This window comes from Chiloscyllium plagiosum, unplaced genomic scaffold, assembly GCF_037043375.1.
Source record: "Chiloscyllium plagiosum isolate Xiang-an unplaced genomic scaffold, Cpla_swu_hap1 HiC_scaffold_27, whole genome shotgun sequence".
Lineage (NCBI taxonomy): Eukaryota > Metazoa > Chordata > Chondrichthyes > Orectolobiformes > Hemiscylliidae > Chiloscyllium > Chiloscyllium plagiosum.
This window is the reverse complement of record NW_028270165.1, coordinates 80,284,166-80,307,565: the sequence shown is the minus strand read 5'-3', so window position 1 is coordinate 80,307,565 and position 23,400 is coordinate 80,284,166. Positions and strand designations below refer to the sequence as shown.

The following is a 23,400-nucleotide window of genomic DNA, read 5'->3' as shown; positions in this document are numbered from 1 at the left end:
TGGTGGGGAGGGTCATCGAATTCCGACAATGTGGAAGCGGGCCATTCAGCCCATCGATTCCGCTCTGGCCCTCTGAACAGTATCCCACCCATACCCAACCCCTTACTGTGTATTTCCCATGGCCAAGCCACCCTAACCTGTACATCCCTGGTCACTATGGGTAACTTAGCACGACCAATCCTCCCTAACCTACCACCCGAATCTATAACTTACCTTCTCAAGAATGTAATTTAAATGCAGAGCTTTTCTAAAAAAAATGTCAGTCTGACTCAACATTGGGACACAGACAGAATTCACACCTATTGTCTCTACTTATAAATAGGGCAACGTCTCTTCGAAATGTAGATTCATTTAGATATAACTGCGTCATTTTACATATGAAGATATCCCTTTGAATGTGCCCACACCGATTTGAAATGTAATCTCGTCCATTTAAACCTCTTTATTTGCAGAAATACCCGTTAAAATGTCCACGTCCCTTTTAAAATGCAGATTGCCCCCTTTAGATATGACACCGTTCCGTTAGATGTCGGAATATCTGTTTAAATTGAGCCGTGAGCTTTCCCAATGTGGACAGGGCTCCTGGAAACGTGGCAGTGTTCCCCATGCAGCTGCAGAGCGAGACAGGAGAGTTTGTTTTTGTGAATGAGCAGTTGTAGCGCGAGGTGGCTGTTGCTTGGTGACGGTGAGGCTCCCCCGGCCCCGCCCATCCCCCCGTGCAGACGTCACGCGGGGGCGAAGGCGGTTGGGAGGAGAAGTCGCTCGAGCGGGGAAGCGGCGGGAGGGCGGCCGTTAGGAAAATGGCGCCGTGCGGCCCGGGGCAGACACCCGTCACTGGGCACCGCCGCCTTCCTGGCGCAGCTGCTGTGTCACGGCCACACCGGCCGGCTGTACAGCAGGCAGGAGCCGGTGAGCATTCTGGAGGCGGATGAGGTTAAGGGCCTGCTTGGGAACTCGTCGGCCGCCTGGGTGGTGGAGTTCTCCTGGTCGTGGGGCGGCCTCTGTGTCAACTATGGGGCCACCTGGAAGGTACTGGGTCCGGGAGGTGAAAGGTGAGGCAGGTTGTGGGGGGACGGAGGGGAAGGAATGTGGGGCCTGTCCTGTCATAGTGACATTTTACACTCACTTTCCATCTGCTTTTACTGGCGCTTGTGCTGTTTCCCCCTCACTGTGTGTTTAATCCTTGTGCTGTTTGCCCCTCACTGTGTGTTTAATCCTTGTGCTGTTTGCCCCTCGCTGTGTGTTTAATCCTTGTGCTGTTTGCCCCTCACTGTGTGTTTAATCCTTGTGCTGTTTGCCCTTTGCTGTTACTTGTGCAATTGCTGAGGGTAGTGTGTAAATACTAGTGAAGGAGATTATGCACCAGCATGTATATGTTCCTCAGGCATTGAAGGGGCAGGATCTGTTGAGAATGGTTGGTCAAGTGTGTGGTGTACTAAACCTTGTTAATATGGGTATAGTTATGATTTGGAGATGCCAGTGTTGGACAGGGATGTGCAAAGTTAGAAATCACACAACACCAGGTTATAGTCCAACAGGTTTAATCAGCTGATGAAGTAGCATCGCTCCGAAAGCTCGTGTGCTTCCAATTAAACCTGTTGGACTATAACCTGGCGTTGTGTGATTTTTAACTGGGTATAGTTTGTTACTTGGAAAATATACTTTTTATTATTTAGAGTCATAGAGATGTACAGCACGGAAACACCCCATTTGGTCCAACCTGTCCATGCCAGCTAAAAATCCTAAATTAATCTAGTCACATTTGTCAGCACTTGGCTCATATCCCTCTAAACCCTTCCTATTCATAGACCCATCCAGATGCCTTTTAAATGCTGTAATTATACCGGCTTCCACTACTTCCTCTGGCAGTTCATTCCATACAAGCACCACCCTCTGCATGGAAACGTTGCCCCTTAGGTACCTTTTATATCTTTCTGCTCTCGCCCTAAACCTATGCCCTCTAGTTGTGAACTTCACCCCAACACTGAGGAAAAGACATAAAAACATTGAGCAGCCAGACAAATGCAAAAGCAATAAAATATCGAGGCACATAGTGTAAAACAAATTATGGCTCTAATCCTTTTTGTTCTCTGAGGCATATGGACACTTAAAATTTGTCAAAAACGTCAGCATTGCTACAGAGCATATTGTGTACACTCCTCAGTGTCAACAAGCAGGGCACATGTTTGCCGGTGTCACCAAAACATTGGGCATGTTCCTCGCTGTCGGCAGAAAAGGGGCGAGACTTACTTTTGATGGACAAATAAGGAGCACTGGAGGACCAGAAGGAGAGTTGTCCTCATGCCAATTGGAGCTCCCCTATTGTCTGAATGCGGAAGGTGGACCATGAGCTTCTTAAGGTCCTGCTCCTCCTCTCACACTGAATGAAGATTGAGCTTCACCTCAGACTGCAATTTCCTTCCTCTGTCCAACATCTGTGAGTACAGCACTCTCTTTTCTCACCCTCTTTTCCATTTACGTTTCATTCTGGGGTTCAATTGTTGACTTGGAGCAACTGAAAGGAATGGGAATGAATCCAGCGAGGGGATAGACTCTGGAAAAGTTAGTCCATGCCTGTGTCTCAATTGGCAAAACAGACAAGCAGGAGTCTGGAAGAATGCAGCAAGCCAGGCAGTATCAGGAGGTGGAGAAGTCGACGTTTCGAGTGTAACCCTTGTTCAGGACTGGGGGTGAGTATAGGGAGAGCTGCAGAACAAGGGTATGCTGAGGGCAGGGTGATGAAGTGGGGATAGGTGTAAATAGGTAGAGGGTACGACCTGGTTGGTGAATGCGAGGAAGGAACCTAGTTGGTGGCAGGGAGGTGGAGGTGGAGGGGCAGGGGCTCGGAAGGGAGGTTATTTGAAATTGGAGAACTCACTGTTGAGTCCTTCGGGCTGTGGACTGCTCAGGTGGAAGATGAGATGTTGTTCCTCCAATTTGCACTTTGGTTTGTTGCGGCAATGGATGGGGCCAAAAATGGTCATGTCAGAAAGGGAGTGGGAAGGGGAATGAAAATGGGTGGTGACTGGGAGGTCCGGTCGGCCTTTGCAGACCTTGCTGCGATGCTCGGCGAACCGTTCCCCAAGTTTATGCTCGTGCTCCCCGACGTAGAGAACGCCACAGTTGGCAAATACAGTACCCCAACGTAAAGTTACAGCCTTTGCTGTGAAAAAAAGTAGAAAGGTATATTGTTTAAGTGGTGATATATTGGGATGTGGAGAAAGTGAGGATTGGAAATGCTGGAGATTAGAGTCAAAAAGTGTGGTGCTGGAAAAGCGCAGTAGGTCAAGCAGCATCCGAGCAGTAGGACAGTCGAGGTTTTGGGCGCAAGCCTTTCATCAAGAGTGATGCGTGGATGTTCAGAGGGGCATCAGTGTCCTTCTGTGCCAGTTGTCAGACAGGTGCAGCAGGCAATGAGCAAGGCAAGTGGTGTATTAGCAAGAGGAATTAAGTTCAGAAGCGGGGATGTCTTCCTGCAGTTGGGGGGTCATTGAATATTCGAGGAGATAGTGAGGTCTGCCGATGCTGGAGATCAGAGCTGAAAATGTGTTGCTGGAACAGCGCAGCAGGTCAGGCAGCATCCAGGGAACAGGAGAATTGACGTTTGATTCCTAAAGAAGGGCTTATGCCTGAAACGTCGATTCTCCTGTTCCCTGGATGCTGCCTGACCTGCTGCGCTGTTCCAGCAACACATTTTCAGGTCATTGAATATATTCAAGGCTGAGTTCATCTGATTTTTATGTGGATGTTTATGGGGAAGGCAAGAAAATGGTCTTGAGACAAGTACAGAACCGAGTTACAGAACCATACAAGCACAGAAACAGACCCTTCAGTCCAACTAGTCCATGCTGACTATGTTCACCAGCTAAACCAGTCCCACCTGCCAGTATTTTGTCCCATACCCTTCTGAACATTTCCTAATCATGTAATTATCCAAATGTCTTTTAAACCTTGTAACTGTACCTGCACCCACCACTTCCTCTGAACCACACTCTGTATATAAAAAATATTGTGCCCTTCAAGTCTTTTAAAAATCTCTTTCTCCTCTCACATTCAAAATTTGCTCCCTCATCTTGAAACCCCCAGCCTCGGGGAAGGACACCTGTCATTCACCTCATCTCTCCCCTCATGATTTTATAAACCTTGATAAGGTCACATCTCCACCTCCTATGCTCCAGTGAAAAAAGTCCCAGCCCATCCACCTAGATGCAGGTAGATCCATATCCAGTCATGATCGGTTCAATGCTGGTCCCAATTCTCTCTCACGGTGTCCAGGACAGCAAGAGACCACAAGACATAGGAGCAGAAATTAGACCACCAGGTCTGCTCATTCCATTCAGTCATCGCTGATCAGTTTCTCAATCCTATTCTTCCACTTTCAACAAAGTGAAAACGGACGGAGAGAGTGTGGGATGGAGATTTTCCGCTTCTAGGGAATAATAGAGGAAAGAGAGTTCACTATAAATTAGAATTTTTGGGATCGGCTGATGAGCCGAGGAGTGTCAGTTGGAGTTTAATTTAGAGAAGTCTGAGGTTTGCATTTTGGTCAAGCAATCCAGGCAGGACTGATGCAGTTAGGGGAATGTTGCAAAATAAAGAGACCTTGGAGTGCAGGTTCATAGTTCCTTGAAAGTGGAGTCTTAGGTGAATAGAATAGTGAAGAAGGCGTTTGGTTTGCTTTCCTTCATTGCTCAGAGCATTCAGTATAGGAGTTGGGAGGTCATGTAATACACCCTTCCCCCTGAAATGTGTGGTATCCAACTGCTTCATTGTTTCTCGTGAATACAGCCCACACCTCCCGCTACTGCCATAACATGAAAGCACTAGCTTTTGGAGTTCTGCTCTTTTATCAGGTGGTTGTGGAGAATAAGATCATGATCATAGAATTTATAGCCAAAGGAGTCCAGTGTCATGGAGATGTGATACATTAAACAATTTAGATTAAATCTTCCATCTTTTAGAATGGGGTTCTGTTCTTTGGTATGTTAATCCCAGAACCTGTTTTCAGTAACTTTCTCAAGAATGTAATTTAAATGCAGAGCTTTTCTATCCAAAATGTCAGGCTGACTCGACATTGGGACCCAGACAGAATTCACACCGATTGAAGGTTAGGCTGGGACTTTTTTCACTGGAGCACAGGAGGTTGAAAGGTGAAGGTGTCGGGTACCTCATTAGGAAGTTTGCAGATGACATTCAGATTGATGGAATATCAGATAGTGAAGGGGACTGTCAGATGATACTGCAGAATATAGATTGGAGAGTTGGGAAGAGAAATGGAGTTTAATCCAGACAAATGTGAGGTGATGCATTTTGGAAGGTGCAATTCGAGAGCAAACTATACATTAAATGGGAAGGTCCTGGGGGAAAGTGATGTACAGAGAGATCTGGGTGTTCAGATCTATTGTTCTCTGAAGATGGCAATGTCTGTCAGTAGTGTGGTTAAGGCAGCATACAACATGCTTTCCATCATCGGACGGAGTATTGAGTACAAGAGCTGGCAGGTCATGTTAAAGTTATATAAGATTTTGGTTCGGCCACATTTGGAATACTGCTGTACAATTCCGGTCGCCAGATTTCCCAAAGGATGTGGATGCTTTGGAGAGGGTGCAGAGGAGGTTCACCAGGATGTTGCCTGTTATGGAGAGCGCTAACTATGAGGAGAGGTTGAGTAGATTAGGAGTATTTTCATTGGAAATAAGGAGGTTGAGGAGGGGTCTTGATTGAGGCCTATAAAACCATCAGGCACGTAGACAGGGGTGGATAGGAAGATTTTTTTTTCCCCCCATAGGGGAAGACTTAATTACTAGGAGTCACGAGTTCAAAGTGAGAGGGGAAAGGTTTGAGGGAGATCTACATGGAAAGTTCTTTACGCAGAGGGTGGTGGGTGCCTCATGCAGTGGAGGCAGTAGGGTTGGGATCGATAGCGTCATTTAAGATGTATCTAGACAGATACATGAATCGGCAGGGAGCAAAGGGATACAGATCCTTAGAAAATAGGCGGCAGGTTTAGATAGAGAATCTCGATCAGCATAGCCTTGGAGGGCTGAAGGGCCTGTTCCTGTGCTGTAGGGTTCTTTGTTCTCTTTATAGAGGTTTCCAAAACCATGAGGGGCATAGATAAGATGAACGGCATGTGTCATTTCAAGATTAGGCCGCAAATTAAGGTGAGAGGAGAAAGATTTTAATAAGAGATGAGCACCTTTTTTGTAAACAGAGTGGTTTGTGTGTGGAATAAATGTCCAGAGGAAATAGTGGATGCTGGTTGTGTAACAACATTTAAAAGACATTTGGATAAGTACATGAATAGGAAAGGTTCAGGGGGATATGGGCCAAACAGGTAGGTGGGACTAGTTTAGTTTGTGAATATAGTCAGTATGGACTAGTTGGGCTGAAGGGTCTGTTTCTGTGCTGTATGACCCTTTAACTGTTCTGTACTGGTCTTAAAATCATTTTACTTGCCTTCCCCCAGAAACATCCACTTCTTTCTTGTTCTAAAATCAGACGAACTCAGCCTTGAATATATTCAATGACCCCCTAACTGCAGAGACTTCTGAACTCATTTCCTCTTGCTAATATACCACTTGCCTTGCTGATTGCTTGCTGCACCCGTCTGACAACTGGCAGTGACTGGTGTGGAAGGACGCTGAGGCCACTTTTTACATTCACACATCATTCCTGAGGAAGGGCTCATGCCTGAAACGTTGATTCTCCTGCTTCTCGGATGCTGTCTGATCTGCTGTGCTTTTCCAGTGCCACACTTTTCAACTGTCATCTCCAGCATCTGCAGTCCTCACTTTCTCCACATCCCAATATGTCACCATTTAAACAACGCACCTCCTTTCAGCAGTTATTTGTTCATAACTGAGGCTATAACTTCACACTGTGGGACTGCATTTGCCATGTGTTTGCCAATTGAGATACAGACCTGGACCAACGTTTCCCGACTCTGTCCCCTCCCTGGATTCACTCACTTTCTTCAGTTGCTGCAAGTCAACAATTGGCTTCTCATTGGTCCATTTGAAGAAGGATTTGCGCCATTTTTGCAGACAGCGAAGAGCATGAATGCCTTTTGTTGAACCAGCATGGAAACAGACCCTTCGGTCCAACCCGTCCATGCCGACCAGATATCCCATCCAAATCTAGTCCCACCTGCCAGCATTTGGCCCATATCCCTCCAAACCCTTCCTATTCATGTACCCATCCAAATGCCTCTTAAATGTTACAATTGTACCAGCCTCCACCACTTCCTCTGGCAGCTCATTCCATACACGTACCACTTTCTGTGTGAAAAAGTTTCCCAGTAGGTCTCTTTTATATATTTCCCCTCTCACCCTAAATCTATACCCTTGACTTCTGGACTCCCCCACCCCAGGGAAAAGACTTTGTCTATCTATCCTATCCATGCCCCTTTGCAGACCTCAGCTTCCGACGCTCCAGGGAAAATAGCCCCAACCTGTTTAGCCTCTCCCTTTTCCCTCAAATCCTCCAACCCTGGAAACATCCTTGTGAATCTTTTCTGAACTCTTTCAAGTTTCACAAAATCTTTCCAATAGGAAGGAGACCAGAATTGCACACAATATTGCAACAGTGGCCTAACCAATGTCCTGTACAACCGCCACATGACCTCCCAACTTCTGTACTCAATACTCTGACCAATAAAGGAAAGCATACCAAACACCACCTTTACAGTTCTATCTATCTGCGACGCCAGTTTCAAGGAGATATGAACCTGCACTCTGAGGTGTCTTCGTTCAGCAACACTCCCTAGGACCTTACCATTAAGTGTAAAGTCCTGCTAAGATTTGCTTTCCCAAAATGCAGCACTTCACATTTATCTGAATTAAACTCCATCTGCCACTTCTCAGCCCATTGGCCAATCTGGTCAAGATCCTGTTGTAATCTGAGGTAACCCTCTTCACTGTCCACTGCACCTCCAATTTTGGTATCATCTGCAAACTTACTAACTGTACCTCTTATGCTCGCATCCAAATCATTAATGTAAATGACAAAATGTAGAGGGCCCAGCACCGATCCTTCTGGCACTCCACTGGTCACAGGCCTCCAGTCTGAAAAACAACCCTCCATCACCACCCTCTGTCTTCTACCTTTCAGCCAGTTCTGTATCCAAATGTCTAGTTCTCCCTGTATTCCATGAGATCTAATCTTGCTAATCAGTCTCCCATGGGGAACCTTGTTGAACGCCTTACTGAAGTCTATATGGATCACATCTACCGCTCTGCCCTCCTCAATCCTCTTTACTTCCTCAAAAAACTCAAAATTTGAGACATGATTTCCCACACAAAAAGCCATGTTGACTATCCCTAATCAGTCCTTGCCTTTCCAAACACATGTACCACCTGTCCCTCAGGACTCCCTCCAACAACGTGCCCGCCACCGATGTCAGGCTCACTGGTCGAAAGTTCCCTGGCTTGTCCTTACCACCCTTCTTAAACAGTTGCACCACGTTAGCTAACCTCCAGTCTTCCGGCACCTCACCTGACATGCGCAGTGTGCTCTATGGAGATGCTGTTCCTGATGGATTTAAAGTGTCCAAATGCCACAATTTCTTCCCCTGTCACTCGACATAACCGCGCACGCTGCTCGCTGTGTTTGATGTTCATCTTCCCTATAACCATCATGATTTTATAAATCTCAAATGAGGTCACCCCTCAACCTCCTGTGCTCCAGTGAAGAGTGTCTCAGCCTCTCCTTACAACTCAAACCCTCCAGTCCTGGCAACATCCTGGTAAATCTTTACTGAACCCTTTCTAATAGAATTCTTCCTATTACAGGGCCACCAGAAGTGTTCTCAGTACTCTACAAGTGGCTTCACCAACATCCTGTACAACTTCAACATTATGTCCCAGCTCCTTTATTCAATGGTGTGAACAATTAAGGTAAGTGTGCTGAATGCCTTCTGAAGCTTCCTTCCAACCAGTGATGCAACTTTCAAAGAAGTATATATCTGAACCCCCCCCCCCGCCCCCCACCATATCCCTCTGTACAAGCCCTGCCCTTCCTTATTTTGGCAAAATGCAACCCCTCACCTTTTATCTGGACACATGTTCTCTCTCAGACATTCACACATACATGCCCCCCCAACACACACACCCTTTCACAGGCTTCTCCTCCATCACACTCACTTTACCAAGCATGTGCACACATACTCTCTTACACACACTCTCATGCTGCACACATACATATAACAATGTGATGCATTTGCAGAATTATATTTGCAGATATATTCAATTTTGCACAAAACGCACAATATGCAGGTAGTCAATCCATGTAATATTTTAAAAATTCCTAGTTTGGAAATAGAACCAGTCCAATTTAAGATTGGGATACTCTCACACCTTTCATGCATTGTCTGGACTGAGATGTCACCTGTTTTTTAAAGTGATCTTGAGAATATGACTTAATAGTAGTACTGCGATGTACACATTAATGAACTAAAACCTGCAACCCATTCTAAAAGATGAAAGATTTAACAGCAATCTACGTTTGTCAATATATCATCAGTTGCATGACACTGATCTTTTGCTCTTAACTCTGTGTCTTATGATCCTGCTCCACAGTTACCCGATGAAGGAGCAGCACTCCGGAAGCTGGTGCTTCCAAATAAACCTGTTGGACTATAACCTGGTGTTGTGATTTTTAAACCGTGTCCAACCTAGTCCAACAGCAGCACCTCCACCTCGTTTCTAGTGAACACAGCCCATACTTCCCAGTGCTGCCAGTAAACTGCCGATGAAACGATGCACTCCTGAAAAATTTATAGTATCTAACGAAACCAGCTACTCATTCACTGCTCCATCTAATACACAATATTGGAAACTTAGTGCAGAAGGCTGCAAGAAATTAGCAGCTTTAAAACAAAAACCGCTTGGAGCTTTCGATGAGAGCCTGAGCCCAGCAGTACGTTCTGGTTACCTTTTATTTTGTGTCCCAACATGGTTACAGCTTCAGATCCCCCACCCCTCCCCCAGCAAAAAGGGCAGAGAAAGAGTAGCTGTTTTTTAGACAACTCCACAACAGGGGAGAGGAGCAAAGGGCGGGGCAAGGCCAACAGCAGGCCCCCACACTACGCCTGCATTGCCTTGCACAGTTTACAAAAATCCCTTCCCCTTCAGAGACTCCCCACAGTGTGGGAGCAGGCCAACTGGCCCAAAGACTACACACCGATCCTCCGAAAGGTAACCCACCCACACAATTCCCCTATTGCTCAACATTTACCCCTGACTAATGCACCTAACCTGCACATCCCTGGGCACTATCTGAACCTGGACAAAGTTAAAAATCTCACAACACCAGGCTAAGTCCGACAGTTTATTTGGAAACACGAGCTTCGGAGCACTGCTTCTTCAGGTGATTGTGGACAATAAGATCATATGGCACAGAATTGATAGGAAAACATTACAGTGCCCTGCCACTGAACTCATATATTGAACAAACCTGGATTGTTAAGTCTTTCATATTTTAGAATAGGTTGCAGCAATCATTAATTAGATTACTTACAATGTGGAAACAGACCCTTCGGTCCAACAAGTCCACACCGCCCCGCCGAAGCGCAACCCACCCATACCCCCTACATTTACCCTTTACCTAACACTACGGGCAATTTAGCATGGCCAATTCACCTGACCTGCACATCTTTGTGACTGTGGGAGGAAACCAGAGCACCCGGAGGAAACCCACGCAGACACGGGGAGAACGTGCAAACTCCACACAGTCAGTCGCCTGAGGCGGGAATTGAACCCAGGTCTCTGGAGCTGTGAGGCAGCAGTGCTAACCACTGTGCCACCGTGCCGCCCACTAAACAAAAACAAACATTGCATAGGGCTTTCTGATAGGAAGGAAACCAGAATTGCATGCAATATTCCAACTGTACAGCTGTAACATGACCTCCCAACTCCTGTACTCAATACTCTGACCAATAAAGGAAAGCATACCAAATGCCATCTGCACTATCCTATTGACCTGCGACTCCACTTTCATAGAGCTGTGAACCTGCACTCCAAGGTCTTTTTGTTCAGCAACACTCCCTCGGACCTTACCATTAAGTGTACAAGTCCTTCTAAGATTTGCTTTCCCAAAATGCAGCACCTCACATTTACCTAAATTAGATTCCACTTGCCACTTCTCAGCCCATTGGCCCATCTGATCAAGATCCCATTGTAATCTGAGGTAACCTCCTTCGTTGTCCACTACACCTCCAATTTTGGTGTCATCAGCAAACTTACTTACTATACCACTTATGCTCACATCCAAAAGGAAGTGGGCCCATTATCTATTTTCAAAGTGGAATTTACAATATATTACATGTATTGACTGCCTGCAGATTGTGCAGTCTTTGAGCAAAGTAGAATGTATTTGCAAACATCATGCTACAAAGACAAACTCCCACCATGGATGATCTATCATGTGTGCATGAGATAGAGAAAAAGTCCATGTCCGTGCTGTATATCTCTGTCTATTTGATAACAGATGCTTTATTCCTGTTGGTGTAAATGTTGTTGTAATTCATAGCTGGGTACTAATAGATGTAAGGGTGACAGAATTCCTCAAGTAGGGCACTGTAAGATTCCTGGGAGACCCCTATTCCTGGTTTACTTCCTCATGAACAAACATTAAGCACGTGCACCTATTTATGATTTTTGTTTCATTTTTTCTTGTTTGATTCCCTGCTATGACTGCACCTTGTATCAGGATGGTTTACAGGCTGGGAGATTGTGGGTTGGGTCTTGATTGAATATTTTATCGTTCCAGAAGTTATAAAAGGCGGGGTCAAAGCTTTAACAGAAATCCAGCAGAGCTGAGAACAGACCGACATCTTAGTCTGTGGGAACAGGAGCATCAACACAGGACAGAGAAATCAGGGCCTGAAATCTGAGCTGACACCAGACCACCGTGTGATCAGTGCTTTGATTAGCAGCATCCTTCTACATCAGTCAATGCCAGTTGTCAGACAGGTGCAGCAAGGCAAGTGGTATATTAGCAAGCTGAACTGAGATTAGAAGTGGGGATGTCTTCCTGCAGTTAGGGGGTCATTGAATATATTCAAGGCTGAGTTCATCTGATTTTTGAACAATAAAGTGTGGATTTCTTTGTACGCAGGAGGTGTTTTTTTTTTTATTTTGAATAATTTATGTGTTGGATGCAGGTACAGTATCCACGTTGAAGGTAAGAAAATGGTTTTAAGATCATGACAGAATAGTTACGTTAGACAGCACAGAAACGGACCCTTCAGTCCAACTATTCCATGCTGCCTATGTTCTCCAACTAAACTAGTGCCACTTGCCAGTGTTTGGCCCATATCCCTCCGCACCGTGCCTCTTCATATACTTATCCAAATGTCTTTTAAACGTTGCATCTGAATGTGCATCCACCACTTCCTCTTTACATTCACTCCACACGTGAACCACTCTGTTTATAAACAAACTTTTCCTGATTCTGTCCACTCCGTGAGTTCATTCCCTTTCCTTTCGGTTGCTGCAAGTCGTAAATTGAAGCCCAGAATGAAAAACATGGAAAAGGAGTTGTGAAGAGAGTACCATACACTCAGATGGTTGACAGAATAAGGAAGTTGCAGTCTGGAGCAAACTCTATCTTCATTCAGAGAGAGCAGCAGCAGCTTCCGAAGCTCATGTTCCAACGTCTGCATTCAGACACTGATTGGCAGGAGGACCAGTCACCTTCCGGTCCTCCAGGGCTCCTGACTGGCCTCTTTCACTACCCTGTGTCCCAATGATGCAACTTTCAAAGAACTATGTACCTGATTTGGAGATGCTGCCGTTGGACTGAGGTGTGCGAAGTTAAATTTCACACAATACCAGGTGATACTCTAACAGGCTCATTTGTAAGCACTAGCATTGGGAGCACTGCTCTTTCATCAGGTGGTTGTGTCTTATGATCCTGTTCCACAAACACCCAATGAAGAAGCTCGTGCTTCCAAATAAGCCAGTTGGACGATAACCTGGTGTTGAGTTTTAACTTTTTCCACCCCAGTCCAACACCGGCACCGTGGGCGGCACGGTGGCACAGTGGTTAGCACTGCTGCCTCACAGCGCCAGAGACCCGGGTTCAATTCCTGCCTCAGGCGGTAAGGGGAATTACCCCTTACCTAGTGTTATGTAAGGGGTAAATGTAGGGATATGGGTGGGTTGCGCTTCGGCGGGTCGGTGTGGACTTGTTGGGCCGAAGGGCCTGTTTCCACACTGTAATGTCATGTAATCTAATCTAAAACCGGCACCTCCACATCATGTCTAGTGAACCAAGCACACACTTCTCAGTGCTGCCAGGAAACTACAATGCTGATGACATTGCACTCCTAAAAATTTTACAATTTCTAACAATACTGGCTACTCATTCACTGCTGCAACCGATACACAACATTGGAAACATAGTACAGGAGACTGTCAGAAATGAGCACAGCAGGTCAGGCAGCATCTGAGGAACATCAACGTTTCTGGCAATTTCCCTGGTCCTTGCACGCTGCCTGACCTGCAGTGCTTTGCCAGCACCACTCTAATCTTGACTCTGATCTCCAGCATCAGCAGTTCTCACTTTCACATGTAAAATGAGCAGTTTTAAAACAAAAACCTGTTGCAGTTTAAAGCTCTCAGTGAGAGTCTGAGCTCAGTGTGAAGTTCAGGTAATCTTTATTGTGACCCAACTTTGTTACAGCTTCAGACACTCCCAGCAGAAAGGCGTAGAAAAAGTAGCAATTTTTAAAAAATAGCTCAAGGTCAATGTGCAACCCCTCACTTTCTTCATTATTGGTCACCACTGAGTCGTCCCTTTGTAACTGGATCCTCGGTACAGCCTTAACCTGGAGGAAGTATTGCCTCACTCAGCAATTTCAACCTGTATTCCAATCAAGTTGGATGAGCAGCGTAGAGTCCACCAGACTGTTGTGGGCTGGAGTCACGTGTAGGGCAGACCAGGTAAAGGATGCAGCTGGGACGACTGCTCTAATAACTGCTCAAGTCTTCCCTAAAAAAGAACTGAGTGAATCAGATGGGGGTTTTCTTCCACCCCCACCCCACCGACAATGGTTTCACCGTTAGATTCTGAAATCCAGATTTCTGACCAAATTCGAATTCCACCATCTGTCGCGGTGGGAATCGAACTCGGGAGCCACTGGAACTGGGTTGATAGTCCAGTTAATAAAGGCACTCGGCCGTCATTCTTTCAATCCCCCTGCAATGCCACATGATCCCGCTGGTGGCTCCGCAGGTGGGAGAAGCAGTTGAAGGCCTCTCCCCTGCGTGGACTCAGCAGGGCAGAGGCCTGGATAAAGGCCCTCACACTGTGTAGGGGAACGGCCTCTTCCCCCGTGTGGACCCGCTGGTGGATCAGCAAGGAGGAAGCCTGGGTAAAGGCCTTCCCGTACTCGGGGCAGCTGAAGGGCCTCTTCCCCTGTGTGGACCCGTTGGTGCCTCAACAGGTTGGAGGATTCACGGAATGTCTTTCTGCACTCGGGGCAGCTGAAGGGCCTCTTCCCCCGTGTGGACCCACCGATGCCTCAGCAGGGCAGAGGCCTGGGTAAAGGCCTTCCTGCACTCAGGGCAGCTGATTCCCTGCTGTGACTACACTGTGCCTGGATTGTTGACTGGCTGGGAGATTGTGGATTGGGGCTTGATTGACTGAATGTTTGTTTGTCCCAGAAGGTGTAGAGGGGGGGCTTCAGAACTTCAACAGACATCCAGCAGAGCTGAGAACAGACAGACATCCACATGCCTTTTAAATGTTGTAATTGTGCCAGCCTCCCTCACTTCCTCTGGCAGTTCATTCCATATATGCACCACCCTCTGAAGTGGTTGCCCCTGCAATCTCTTAAATCATTCCACTCTCACCTCAAACATATGCCTTCTAGTTTTGGACTGCCCTACCCTGGGGAAAAGACCTTAGGGTTTCCCCTCTATCCATGGCCCTTACAAAGGTCTATAAGTTTACCCCTCAGCCTCTGATGCTCCATGGAAAATGCCCCTGGCCTATTCTTTTCTGACCCCTTTCCAAGTTTCATAACATCTTTCCTACAGCAGGGAGACCAGAACTAAATGCAGTATTCCAAAAGTGGCTTAACCAACATCCTGGACAGCCACAACATGACCTCCCAAATCTACTCAATGCTCTGACCAACAAAGGCTATCCTGTCTACCTGAGAACTATGGAACTTGCACTCCAAGGACTCTTTGTTCTGCAACACTCCTCTTAACTGTGTCAGTCCTGCCTGGATTGCTTGACCAAAATGCAACAACTCACATTTCTCAAAATTAAATTCCATCTACCACTCTTTGGCCCCTCCGATCAATTCTAATTTATAGCGAACTCACTTTTCTCTCTCATTCCCTAGAAGCTGAAAATCTCCATCCCACACACACTCCCTCCATTCTCACTTTGCTGACTCTAATCTCTGCTGTACCTCATCCTGAAGGGTCTGGTTCATGCTGATTAACAGGCCCACACTCGGGGGGAGGGAGGGGGGGGGGTCTAATTGAAACATACATAATCTTCACAGCCCGGACAGAGTGGACATTGCAAAGATGTTTCCATTGGTAGGACAGACTTGGGCCAGAGGGCACAGCCTGAGAGTAAAGGGAAGACCTTTTAGAACGGAGAAACTTCTTCAGCCAGAGAGTGGTGAATCTGTGGAATCTATTTCCACAGAAGGCTGTGCAGGCCAGGTCACTGAGGATATTTAAAACTGAGACAGATAGGTTCTTGAGTATCAGGGGGATCAAAGGTTACGGGGAGAAAGTGGGAGAATGGGGCAGGTGGGACTAGTTTAGTTTGTGAACACAGTCAGCATGGTCTAGTTGGATTGAAGGGTCTGTTTGTGCTCTCTGGCTCTGTAACTCTTCTAAACTGGTCTTGAAACCATTTTCATGCCTTCCTCTTGTTCAAAAATCCAATTAAGATCATGGCTAATCTATTCACCATCTGAGATCCTCCTCCCTGCATTGTCCCAACTACCCTTAATTCCCCTATCATTGCAAAAACCCATCCAATTATGTCTTGAATATACTTAATGAAACTGCCTCTACTGCTTCCTTGGGCAGAGAATTCCACAGATACACTACACTCCAGGAAAAGCAGTTCCTCCTCATCTCTGTCCTAAATTTACTCCTCCTAATCTTGAGCCTGGTTTCATTCACCAGCATAAATGACTCAATAAGTAGAGTTTCATCCTCACAGGGCAATGAATTCCCACTTTGCACCAAAACCTCGGATTTACTCACTCACTCAGTTGCTGTCTCACAAATGCAAGATTTCATTGTACCTTCTACTCCCATTAAGGGCAAAACATCTTTGAAAACTCCTCAGAAACACTTCTGCTCTCACCGAAGATGATTGGAGTCATACAGCACAGAAACAGACCCTTTGTCTATCCACATTAAGGGCAAAGCATCTTTGAAAGCTGCTCTGAAACTCCAGCCTTCACAATCACACTTCTGCTCTCACTGAAGATGATTAGAGTTATATAGAACCGAATCAGACCCTTTGTCCATCCACACATCATTCCTGATGAAGTGCTCGGGACCGAAATGTCGACTCTCCTGGTCCTCAGATGCTGCCTGACCTACCACCATTTTCAACGCCACACTTTGACTCTAATCTCCAACATCTGCAGTTCTCACTTTCTCCACATCCCAAAGTATCACCATTTAAACAATACATCTCCTTCCTGCTTTTTTTCCATAGCAAAGACTATAACTTCACATTGAGATACTGCATTTGCCACGTGTTTGCAAATTGTGTTCTTCTCGACTTCGGGGAGACTGAGCATAAACTTGGGGAACGGATTGGCGAGCATCACAGCTGGGTCCGCAGGGGCTGACCAGACCTCCCAGTCACCATCGATTTTAATTCCCCTTCCCACTCCCTTTCTGACAAGAACATCATAGGCTTCCTCTATTGCCACAACGAACCAAACCGCAAATTAGGGAACAACCCCCCATCTTCCGCCCGGGCAGACTACAGCCTGCAGGACCCAACATCGAGTACTCCAATTTCAAATAACCTCCCTTTCCATCACCCGACTCCCTTCTCAGCCCCGTGCCCCTCACTACCACTCCTTCCTGCCACCAACCTGATTTCTTCCACCCAATGATTAATCAGACTGTATCCTCTCCCTGTCTTCACCTATCCCCACTTTAGCCCCCGAACCCGGCACCCATCCCCAGTCCTGAGGAAAGGTTACACCCGAAATATCGACTTCTACACCTCGTGATGCTGCCTGATTTGCTGTGTCCTTCCAGCCTCCTGTCTGTCTATTTTGCCAATTGAGACACAGACCTCGATCACTTTTCCATAGTCTGTCCCCTCCCTGGCTTCAATCCCTTTCCTTTCAGTTGCTGTAAGTCAACAATTGAACTCCGGAAAGAAATAGAAATGGCAAAGGGGGCGAGAAAAGAGAGTGCTGTACTCACAAATCTTAGACAGAGGAAAGAATTTGCAGTCTGGGTGAAGCTCAATGTTGATTCAGAAAGAGAGGAGCAGGAGTAGCAGCTTCAGAAACTCATGGTCCAACTTCCACATTCAGACAATGGGGTGGCTCTGATTGGCAGGAGGACCAGTTTTGTTTTGGTCCTCCATGGTTCCCTATTGGACCATCAAAGGAAGATCGCGCGCCATTTTGTGCGGAGAGTGATGAGCATGCCCAGTGTTTAGCTGACACCGGTGGGCATGTGCACTGCGTTACTGACACCGGGAAACATGCGCAGTATGCTCACTAATGATGCTGGTGTTCCTATCAGATTTTGAGTCCAAATGCCAATAGGACAAAAAAGGGGTCGAGCTACAATTTATTTTTCCCTGTGATTCGACATTGTATTGTTTTTGCATTCTGTCTGGCTGCTCAACTTTTGTATGTCTTTTCCCCACGTTGCGCGAGTCCAGAACTGGAGGGCATTGGTTTAGGGTGAGAGGGGAAAGGTTTCGGAGGGGTAACCTTTTTGCACAGACGGTGGTGCGTGTCAGCCAGAGGAATTGGTGGAGGCTAGTACAATGATAATATTTAAAATGCATCTGGATGGGGATATGAATAGGACAGATTCAGAGGGATAAGGGGCCAAATGCTGGCAAATGGGTCACTAGATTAATTTAGGATATCTGGTCGGCATAGACCGAAGGGTTTGTTTCTGTGCTCTGTGACGCTATTTCTGGATAGTTGGAACCAACTTCACAAGACTAGAACTAGGCCATTCACCCCTTACATTCAAGATCAGAATGGTATTGGAAATCACAGCAGGTCAGGCAGCATCCAAGGAGCAGGAAAATCGACGTTTCAGGCAAAAGCCTCGAATGCTGCCTGACCGGCTGTGCTTTTCTGGCACCACTCTAATCTTGACTCTAATCTCCTGCATCTGCAGTGCTCACTTTCGCCCATTCACCCCTTCCAGCCTGTCCTGAGCGGTGGTCTGACTGCGTTTATTTCAGTGAAAGAATTAGATAGATTTCAGCAGCTCTTTTAAAAAACTTGAATACGCTTTCTGGCTTTAATGATGTTTCTGAAGATATCATTTTAGGTTTAGGGTGTAGGTTTGATATCCACACGTTTCATCACCTGGCTCGGTAACATCATCAGTGGCGACCTCCAAGTGAAGTGAAGCTGTTGTCTCCTGCTTTCTATTTATATCTTTCTCCTGGATGGGGTTCCTGGGGTTTGTGGTGATGTCATTTCCTGTTCGTTTTCTGAGAGGTTGATAGATGGTATCTCGGTCTATGTGTTTGTTTATGGCGTTGAGGTTGGAGTGCCAGGCCTCTAGGAATTCTCTGGCAAGTCTTTGCTTAGCCTGCCCCGGGATAGATGTGTTGTCCCAGTTGAAATGGTGTTTTTTTTTCCTTTGTGTGTGGGGCTACAAGGCCTGGCACTCCAACCACAACGCCATAAACAAACACATGGATCTTGATGCCATCTATCAACCCCTCAGAAAATGAACAGGAAATGACATCACCACAAACCCCAGGAACCCCATCCAGGAGAAAGATATAAATAGAAAGCAGGAGACAACAGCTTCGCTTCACTTGGAGGTCGCCACTGATGATGTTACCTAGCCAGGTAATTAAACACCTGGATATCAAACCTACAGCCCAGCGAGCAAACCTACACCCTAAACCTCAACCTGAGCTACAAACCTTGCAAAAATCATTTTAGGTATTCTCAATTTTGAAGATCAGCCATTTCTCACCCCCCCCCAACTCCCAGGTAGAGTCATTACTATCCATTATCTCTCTCTCTCTGTCCTTTGAAGGGCTTGATACAGCGGTCAAAGATGGTTCGAGGCTTGAGAAAGGACGGGTGTGGTGGGGGCTGGCGAGAAAAGAGACCGAAAGGATGGGGGACAGCGAGAGAGCAAATGGCGGTCAGAGTGTGGGGGTAGAGAGAAAGAGATTGAGCGGGGAAGAGAGAGTGGGCGTTGCGGAGAAGTGGGAGATGGCACAGGACAGGGTGACACTAGGCACATAGATACACAAGAAGAAAGTGCTGGAGATCAGAGCTGAAGAAGGGTTATGCCCGAAACGTCGATTCTCCTGTTCCTTGGATGCTGCCTGACCTGCTGCGCTTTTCTAGCAACAGATGTTCAACATATATACACAAGATGGCCACTGAGCCATCAGTTGGTCATCTTGACACACAAGATGGGCTCTGGATCACAATATGGAGAGAAACAGCAGAGCAGATACAGACACTGCCTGGGTCACCAGAATACCAGCACAATGGACTCACAACCCAGGTAATTAGTTTAAGGTGGGTGGGGGAGAGAATACACATGAGTAATGAACATTGCCCGCTGAAATGTCTGGGTCCAGACAACACCTCCTATAGAAGTGCTTACAGCTTGATACAGACTCAATACCAAATGCTAATAGCCAGGGCTGCAGGAATCCTCCTTCTCAGGAAGAGCAATTAGCGCCCATTACTACAAAAATGGATTTCCATGCAGACATTGAAATGGACAATGTCTGCACTGAAACTGACAACGCCTGTTGGAAATTAACAAAGGTTGTGTTGGAACTGACAATGATTGTATCAACTATCAACGATTCTGCAAGGATTACCATAAACAAATCATGTTACAAAGACAATAATCTCATCCCTGATCGATTGTATCACAAAATGTATAAAAGTTTCTTGACGTGTTCTCCAGGTCGAGAGACGTCTCGCAGCTGACACTGTGCTGTTGGTGTCTTTCTCTCCCCGGAGCCCTGTCATGATGAACTCTGTCATTGAACCCCAATTCTGACTCTAAGCCTGGTGTTTTTCCCCACAACAGGGGAGAGAGAATGATGTGGGGGGTGGCAGATAGTAGGGGGAGCGAGAGAGAATGGATGATGGGGGCTGGTAGAATGGACATGGGACAGAGGGTGGGGTGAGAGAGAATAGATGGGGGCAGAGGGTGGGATGGAGAGAGAATAGATGGCGGGGCAGAGGGTTGATAGAAGGACTAGTCAGGAGGCAGAGGGTGGGGAAACAAACGACAGGGGTGCAGAGGGTTGCGTGAGAAAGAATGGACAGGGTGTTCGGATTATAGAGGGAGAATGGACAAGAAGTTGGGGGTGAAGAGAGAAATTACATGGGACGCTGTAGATGGCGAGGGAATGGACAGTGGGTGGAATGAACAGGGGGAGCTGTGGGTGTCAGGGGGAATGGACAAGGGGGAGCTGCGTGGTTAGCACTGCTGTCCCACAGCATCAGGCTGCCAGTTTTGATTCCAGCCTCGGGCGATTGTCTATGTGGAGTTTGCACATTCTCCCTGTGTCTGCATGGGTTTCCTCTGGGTGCTGCAGTTTCCTCCCACAGTCCAAAGATGTGCAGGTCAGGTGAATTGGCCATGCTAAATTGCCCATAGTGTTAGGTGCATTAGTCAGGGGTAAATGGGTCTGGGTGGGTTACTTTTCAGAGGGTCGGTGTGGACTGGGTGGGCTGAAAAGCCTGTTTCCACACTATAGGGAATCTAATCATCTAATCAAAAAGAGGGGTGTCTCATATGTATTCCTTCAATTAGTTTTGAAATATTGTTTGTGTGTCATAATTGTTAAGGTATACCTGGCATATAGAGAGATGGCTATGGTTGTTGGAAGTCAATCATCTCAGTTCCAGGACATCTCTGCAGGAATTCATAGGGTAGTGTCTTAGGCTCAACCATCTTCATCAGTGACCTTCAACTATCATAAGGTCAGGGGTGGTGATATTCGCCAATAATTGCACAATGTTCAGCACGATTCACAACTGCTCACAAACTGAAGCAGTTCAGCTTGAAATGCAACAAATCTTAACAATATCCAATGGGCTGATGAATGGCAAGTAACATATATGCCATTCCAATGCCAAACAATGACTCATCCCCAAAAGAGATAATCTGACCACTGCCCCGTGATATTCAACAGTGTTACTGTCACTAAACACCCCACTATCAACGTTCTTGGGGCATCCAAAAAGCTTGATACCATCTAGGACAAAGTCGCCTGCTTGATTGGCACCATCTCCACATCCATCCACTCCCTCTGTCCCACTGTTCAGAAGCAGTAGTGTGTACGATCTACAAGATGCAACACAGAAATTCACCAAAGATACTTAGAAAATACCTTCCAAACCAAGAACCACTTCCATCTAGAAGGATCAGGGCAACAGATGCTTGGGAACATAACCTCTTAACTTGGAAACACATTGCTGTTCCTTCAGTGTTGCTGGGTCCAAATCCTGTAATTCTCTCCCTCAGGACATTGTGGGTCACCGTACAGCGTGTGGACCACAGCAGTTGAAGAAGGCACCTTCTCAAGGGGAACTAAATGCTGGCCAGCCACCGGTGCCCATGTAACATGAATAACTTTTAATAAATGATTGAAACGGAGGGTTGGAACCTTCAAACTAAAAAAAAATTGACGTTCAGGTGGAACAGACGTTGGGCTTTGATTCGGTCCTTATTTGAGGACAGATAAAGAGCGATATACTGACACTGAACTGGAAATAGAGTTTAGAGTTGAACACCTGTAGTGTTTCACTCAGTGTATAAATTGAAAATCGATTAAAGATTAGCTCTTGACGTGTCCGTCTCCAACACATAAAAAAGGACGGTTAAGGAGGCGTACGGGACTCTTGCTTTCATCTCTTTAATGGCTGATGTAGGACCCAAATCCCATGCGATCGACATACTGCTCTATCGGCCGTGAGGAGTGTTCATGGTGCGCATGTGTGAGATCGAAATGGGGCCCCGCCCCTCGTCGTTCTGATGGACGGGGAGACCAATCTTTGGGAAACCCGATAGGACCGGAAGGGGCCTGGTCCTCCTGCCAATCAGAACCCCCGCCACTGTCTGAATGCGGAAGTTCGACCATGAGCTTCTGAAGTTGCTGTTGCTCCTCTCTCTCTGAATGAAGATTGAGCTTCAGCCCAGACTGTAACTTCCTTCCTCTGTTTAACATCTGGGAGTACCCCACTCTCTTTTCTCGCCCTCTTTCCCATTTCTTTTCTCATCCTTTGGTTCAGCTGTTGGTTTGTAGGAGCTGAGGGAAAAAGAAAGTCAATCGAGGTGAAGGGACAGACTCTGGAAAAGGTTGGTCTAGATCTGTGCCTGTTAATGTTTGACAGGCTTTGTTTCCTGAACTTGACACATTTACTTGTCTGCAAAAAAGGATGGCCTCTTAATCCATGTTGGGGATGGAAGTGGATTATGCTGTGGGTGACTTGCTGGTAGTAGTCCAATAAGCATTGGATAAGTAATCATGACACACAAGCCTTGAGTTATTGACTGTTTATTCGGAGCTCACGGGGAGAGCCAAGTCGACCTAATAGTCACAAGTCACTCCGACGAGAAACAGAGTTGTGTGATTCTATAGGTTACAATCATTTAACAATTAGCAAACTGTTAATTGCAGGAAATTGAGCAAACTGAGGCACTTTACCCAGTCACGTAGTGTCTGGACAGTGTTGGATGTGTACAGTAGGTCCTTGCAAAGAGAAAGATATTGCCATGCAAGGAAATAATTTGTTTATCAGGTAGCAGTACAGCTGTAAGGCAGACTGTCTCTGTTGAGTCTGAGAATTAAGGGTAGCTGGGACAATGCAGGGAGGAGGAGCTGAGACAATGGATGGCAGAGCAGGCTAGATTGGTCAAATGGCCTACTCCTGCTTCTATTGCTCTGAAACTATAACCCCGCATTTCCCATTGGCTAACCCACCTAACCTGCACATCCCTGGACACTGGCCAATTTAGCATGGCCAATCCAAATCGAGGCCGGTGAGTAATGTAGTGATTTGGAAAATGAACATCAGAGAACAATAGAAAGGGACAAGGAGAGTAAATATACCAGCAATCAAACCTGGATTATAAAGATCACAAAAACTGAAACGATACATGGTGAGTCTGGATGTGTGCTGCATTGTAACAAAAG

At 46.4% G+C, this 23,400-nt stretch overlaps 1 protein-coding gene and 1 long non-coding RNA gene across 2 annotated transcripts in view; both read left to right on the top strand.

Annotated features, from left to right (window-relative positions):
* The window catches only part of LOC148144660 (uncharacterized), a 64,561-nt gene that overhangs the window by 24,757 nt on the left and 16,404 nt on the right, over positions 1-23,400 (top strand). The window lies entirely within an intron of this gene.
* Positions 739-12,137, top strand: LOC148144661 (uncharacterized). The gene is made up of 3 exons (XR_015751576.1): positions 739-1,052; positions 8,793-8,897; positions 11,770-12,137. It is a non-coding gene; the product is annotated as an uncharacterized LOC148144661 (long non-coding RNA).